Genomic DNA, 6219 nt, shown 5'->3' on the forward strand with positions numbered 1-6219 from the left:
ATAGATATTGAATATACTTCTTAAATGTCTTTCGTAGTAACTTTTTCTTGCTATATAAGTATTTCTTAAGTATAATACACGTGAATCGGGGATCGGGCAACCTTATTCGTTGAGCTAAATTGACTGCAAACAAACAAACAAACTTGATAAATCGAAGACCTTTTGTACAAATCGAAGCGTATATTAATAGTTATTATTAATTATAATTACATAATGGAATAATACAAAATGCCGCTTTACTCTCTGGTATTGGCTAAATAGTAGGTCACGATATTTACCTATTTACACATGCCGTCGGTCGGCCCCAGAACTGGAGTATGTCGTCGGTACTGATCAGGTGTTACTGCATCCATTTCCCTTTCTTTTTACGTTAACCCTCATAAAGGTGCCATCTTTATCACTCGATTGCATGCTTTTCCCATTACCAACTCTCGTCGTAACCCTTAGCGGTGCGCGTATAAAAAAGTTCAAAATTAAATTAAATTTTCTATTTTCACAAATTTCGGAATTTTGCATTTTTAACACCATTTTTGAAATGTTCGTGAAAAATGAATTGAAATGAGTAGAAACATGACAAGAATCGGTCCAGTGGTTCTTGAGTTTGGTCTTCATATTCTGACAAGAGTCTCAAATTCCGCATTTGTGTTGCCTATAGTTAGTGACGAGTGCAAAAGCAAAACAGGATGAGTCAGGGAAAAGTGTATTGGACCCGATCGAGTTATTTCCCTGCCATCAATGCGATGATGAAAACACGCGGCATTTCTTTAGTTTTAAATATTTTACCGTTATATAAGCATCTAAGGTTGCTTGATCCAGATGGTGTATATCTTGTATAATGGAATTGTGTAATTTATAATTAAAAGTGGTCAGTTCTTTCGACGGCGGGGCTTGTCACCTTCAGTCAGAGAATATCGACCCAGGAATATAGAGCACCCAGATCGGCGAATGTGAAGTGTTCCTTCATTCAGACAACCAAGTCCTTAACCATTTTTACCGTTTTCTTTGAAAGAGCCATCGTTTGGTGAAGGTATGATAATCACAGGCTTTCCGAATCTAATGGTTGAAATATATTAAGCCAAATTGTTCTCATTACAGAACTTCCAATGGCACAGTAAGAGTCCATTAACTTGCACCATGTCCATTCATCACCGGGGAAAATTTGAGCTCAAGTTGTGGATATGTGAGTCTTTGTACTTTGTATTCAATACATTCAAAGGGCATGTTATGAATGATTAAACAACTGTGTCCTGGCATATCGAGGGGTCAGAGCCAAAAGGCCCGAAGTGTATTTTTGGCCAAATGAAATTTTGGTACCAAAACAATCTTTACAACACTGGGCAGCTTTTGATTGTATCTAGCCATCATGAGCTATAGCTACCTGTTATCAGCAAAAATGTAAAGCTCTAATAGTGCAACACTAATGCCTGAAATGTGCCCAGATGTGTGAGAGCCAGATATCCCTAGGTACAAAAACACTAGTATCTGAAAGGGCTCCCTCGTACCAAAATAATCCTTATAACACTGAGCACCTTATGGTTATACGGTATACCATAAACAAGTTCGGTGAAAATGTGAAGTCCTAAGTGCAACACTAATGCATGAATTGTGTGAGAGCCAAAAGGCCCGAATGTACCATTCAATGGCGTTTTTGTACTTAAGGCCTTTTGGCTCTGACTCCTCGATAGGAGCATATTTATGATCGTATTGTCTAGTCTTCTATCTTGTCCATGGTTCTTGCTTACCTCAACTGTCTAGAGAACTAGTGTAATCATTTGTGACTCATGTAGATTGAATTACAGACATTCTGACACGTAGGGGAAAATCGGACATTGTCAGTCTCTTGCCGGTATAGGGATACTGATTCTGTCTTTCAAATAAAATGTTTTAGGAATCACCGGAACCGAATATATGGTAATCAAAAGTGGAATAAAGACGCTATACAAAAGGGTTCACGTTCTGTGACAGATCATAATGATAATGAAATGAGATACCTTATTTATCAATGAAACCCAAAACAAATGATTCAAGCAATCAAGTACGGATTCTTGAAAATGTACAGATTAGGTGTTACCAAGGCACTGTTCAATTGTGACCAACAATGTATCGTAAGCATTATCCCGAAATGTCGACATTTCGGCAATTGATATTCGTTTATTACCGAAAAAAACGAAATTTAAATTGAATCAGGCTCGATTTCGACGTAACAAAATTGGCAATATATTTGATGTAGAGAATTTACAAGAAAATTACCTCAAGGTGCACCTGAAGTATTAACCTTGTAAGAGCCTTATACCAATCAATCATACACTCATTCTAAGGATCTCTTGTCACAAGATTAATAACACCAGAAATAGATGAGGCTTAATGAACTCAAGACCATGTACAATTCCTTGTACTTCTTATGTGAGGTACAAAGTACCCGTATTCAAGCATCATAAACAATTTTCAACCTGTATGTTACCCGTCATTCCGAGTCTCCCAGATTATAATTATTTTGATAGAGTGGATCAATTTTGTTCTTCATTATTAATGTTCATATTGCAGGCGAGCAACTTCATAAAGTACAAAATAATCATTGACGTTTTGAATATTTTATTCAAAATATTGCATTTTATATCAAGGACCACTGAACCAGCACTTTTAATATCCTTTTCAAACAAAGCAAAATGTAAATCTATTTTTGAAAATATTTTATTAAATATCTGTCGTTGTCGGCAAATCCTTAAGCGCCAAGCAAAAGGTTAAAAACGCGGGATATGTCGTCTGCTCCTGCAATATTTGATTCCAAATACGCGGCGGTATAAACATAGTAATATTGGTAATGTATGAGTGAATGATAGGACTGGGTAAGGTAGTATGTCATACAGGATCAGTTGGGAGAAGAATATTGAATTAACAAGTCCGGTAATATCAATTATGGTATGTATCATTTAATTCATACTTTTCATAAATGGCAGGGCGATTGTCGGGGTTGCATGGCTAGTGGCGGTGTGACACAAACCCTAGAATCAAAGGTTGAAGATCAGTGTTGTTAATTTATTCACGATATTTCTTTAAAGTCGCAGTCAAACAATAATTTGTAATAGTATCCATACTTCATATGTTCATTAAAACCCGGTCAACCATGAACGATTTAAAACTAAATGAGGACAAAACGGAAGTAATCCATATCACATCTCGTTTTAGACATAATTCACCTTTACCACCTGTTCAAATTTGTGACTCGTTTATCCAACTTGTAGATAATGCTCGTAATCTTGGTATAATTGTCCAGAATGATCTGAGAATGGATTCTTTTGTTAACAACATTTGTTCCTCAGCTTCTTTTGCTCTGTATAGTATTGGCCAGATCAGAAAATATCTTAATTGTACTGAAATGCTTGTTCATGCTTTTATTACATGTCGCCTTGACCAATGCAATAGTCTTCTTTACGGCTTACCCGACTCACAGATATCCAAACTCCAACGAATTCAAAACTCAGCTGCCAGATTAATTTCGCTTACTGAAAAACGTGATCACATTGCTCCAATCCTTCATGATTTACATTGGCTACCTGTGAAATACCGCATTTACCGCATTATATACAAAGTTCTCCTCCTCACTTACAAATGTATTCATGGTCTTGCACCTGTCTATCTTCAAGAACTCATACAACATTGCACGGCCCCACGTTGTCTTCGATCTTCAACACAATTTCGTCTAACTGGCTCATCATCTTCTACTCAGTATGGTCATCGTCCATTTTCTACTATACTTCTGAGGATGACATAAATATGTATTGTGTATAAATAAGAAAATCTTAAAAGAACGGTTTTTATCTTTTTGCAACAACCATTGGATACCAAGCAGGTAATTGGCCAATATAGAGGGATATTCCATAGTTTATTACATATCCTCTCCTTCAAAGAGGGAACGTTCTTGTTCAAAATATGAATGGTGAATACCATACCAAAAATTTCTTTCAAATGGGATTTACCTCCCAAAATTGCAGAAAGCTTACCTTTCTAACACCACAACGTTGTAAAATGTTGTAGCTACGTTATTACACCTTCACGATGTTGTGATATAGTTTTGACGATAAAATGACGTCGATAAGGAAAGCAAAGCTCACCAAGACGCCAAACAAAAAGGATATGGATTTTTCTGTAAAACACCACACCAAAAAATGTAGCTCTTTATAGACGAATCCAAGGAGCCAAGTCATGGTCAGGATTTGGTCGGATATCTTTGGGTAGCCGCTAGCACCAACCTGGTGTTTTGAGCATCCAATTGTGCAAATAAAAGCCGCCAAACACCTAGAGAAGATGCAAGGACGAGGAGGGTTAATAGAATAATAGCTAATAATATATATAATGGAGATAATTCCGCAGGTAATCCCGTCGCATCTATTCATACACAGTCCTTTTGTTCGCAAGTACATCAATGCATAGATACCGCGTGTAGTTAATCCAATTATTATTTCACTTCTGTGTGTTTTGTCGAAGGGAACTGAATTGTGTTATTCTTTTGTCTGCCTATGTTTTCGCGGAAGGTGTAAAACGGGTGATGGAATGCAGTTTAAAATTTCCGCCAAGGCCGAATCATTTCACATTTTGAGTGCATTGTAGCCGACGGCAACCCAACTAAAGGCTGCTAGTCAGGTGTAGGAATGCGTGAATTTGGATTCCTCTATAGACGAATCCAACGAGCCAAGTCATGGTCAGGATTTGGTCGGCCATCTTTGGTTTCCCGCTAGCACCAACCTGGGGTTTTGAGCACCCGATTGTGCAAATAAAGCCGCCTAACACCTAGAGAAGATGCAAAGACGAGGAGGTAATAGAATAATAATATACAATAGAGGTAATCCTGTCGCATCTATATTTCATACATAGTCCTTTTGGTCCTTTTGTTCATCCATTTGTACATCTATGAATAGATGCGACGGGATTACCTGCGGAATTATCTCTATTGTATTATTCTATTAACCCTCCTCGACCTTCTCTAGGTGTAAGGCGGCTTTTATTTGCACAACTGTTGGAACTGTATTGTGTTGTAAACTTCTTTTGTCTACCTGTGTTTTCGCGGAAGGTGTAAAACGGGTGATGGAATACAATTTAAATTTTCCGCCAAGGCCGAATCATTTCACATTTTGGATGCATTGTAGCCGACGGGGACCCAACTAAAGGCTGCTAGTCAGGTGTAGGAATGCGTGTATTTGGATTCGTCTATAGGAAAAAATTTATATTTTCAACATTTTCAATTGAGTAAGAACATATCATTGGATTTATAAAGTGTACTTCGAGGACTGTTATATTAAATATCAAAAAAAATTTAAATATTAAATTTTAATAATTTGTCACAAATATTTGTATTCTATCCAAAAATGAAAATTATTTGATATCAGAAAGACATTCCTCGTATTCAAAATGCTATTCGATTTGTCTGGTGAACTATTAGCTACCACAAAAATACTGTGCAAACGTTAATATCTGATTCCTTAAATCAAATATTATTCAAAAATATATTTTTTGTTGACAGAAACAAAATTAGGCACGAGAGGGATTCGAACCCTCGATCTTCTGTTTACGAGACAGACGCCTTAGCCACTTGGCCACCGCGCCACACCACAAAAAACAGGGATTATTTGATTTTTATTAAACACTCCGGGTGAGCGACAAATAGTGTAGTTAAATTGAATTTGTTTTTGACAATAATAATGGTTTATACCTGTGACCGAAACATTCTTCTTTGTTATTTTTAACCAAAAATACAAGATATTAAAATAAATATAATAATGATAATAAGTTTGTATTTGCTGCGGAAAACACATCCCCATAATTCCCATAACATTTTATGTGTGCGTTACTTTCCATGTTTTTCCCTTCTTATAATTATACCTTTAAACTTAAACTGTTTTCTCCATTCAGTTCTCGTCGACATCATCATTCACCAGATCAAAGCGGTCATCCTCACGACACTCCGTGCCATACCTGATGCCTCTTTTTTAATCTCACAAAATCTCAGGACGAAAATTAACTTCCGATGGATAGACGCATACGGACAGGCGGACATTACATGACGTACAAATGGCTACCCAGAATTTAATTGTATCAGTCTCGTGTAAATACGCGGCTCCAAAAGGGAATTACAATTTATGTTGTAGCAACAACACTATGCTATGATCATTACCGAATATAGATTGAATGATGCAGATTAAAATGTCATGTGGTGCGCAAGTA

General features: G+C 36.8%; 1 non-coding gene across 1 annotated transcript; it reads right to left on the reverse strand.

The window, feature by feature from the left end:
• Positions 1-5528: 5528 nt before the first annotated feature.
• On the reverse strand, positions 5529-5601 carry Trnat-cgu (transfer RNA threonine (anticodon CGU)). The gene has a single exon. It is a non-coding gene; the product is annotated as a tRNA-Thr (tRNA).
• Between the last annotated feature and the right edge of the window lie 618 nt (positions 5602-6219).

The sequence above is a fragment of the Amphiura filiformis genome, chromosome 20 (genome assembly GCF_039555335.1).
Source record: "Amphiura filiformis chromosome 20, Afil_fr2py, whole genome shotgun sequence".
Lineage (NCBI taxonomy): Eukaryota > Metazoa > Echinodermata > Ophiuroidea > Amphilepidida > Amphiuridae > Amphiura > Amphiura filiformis.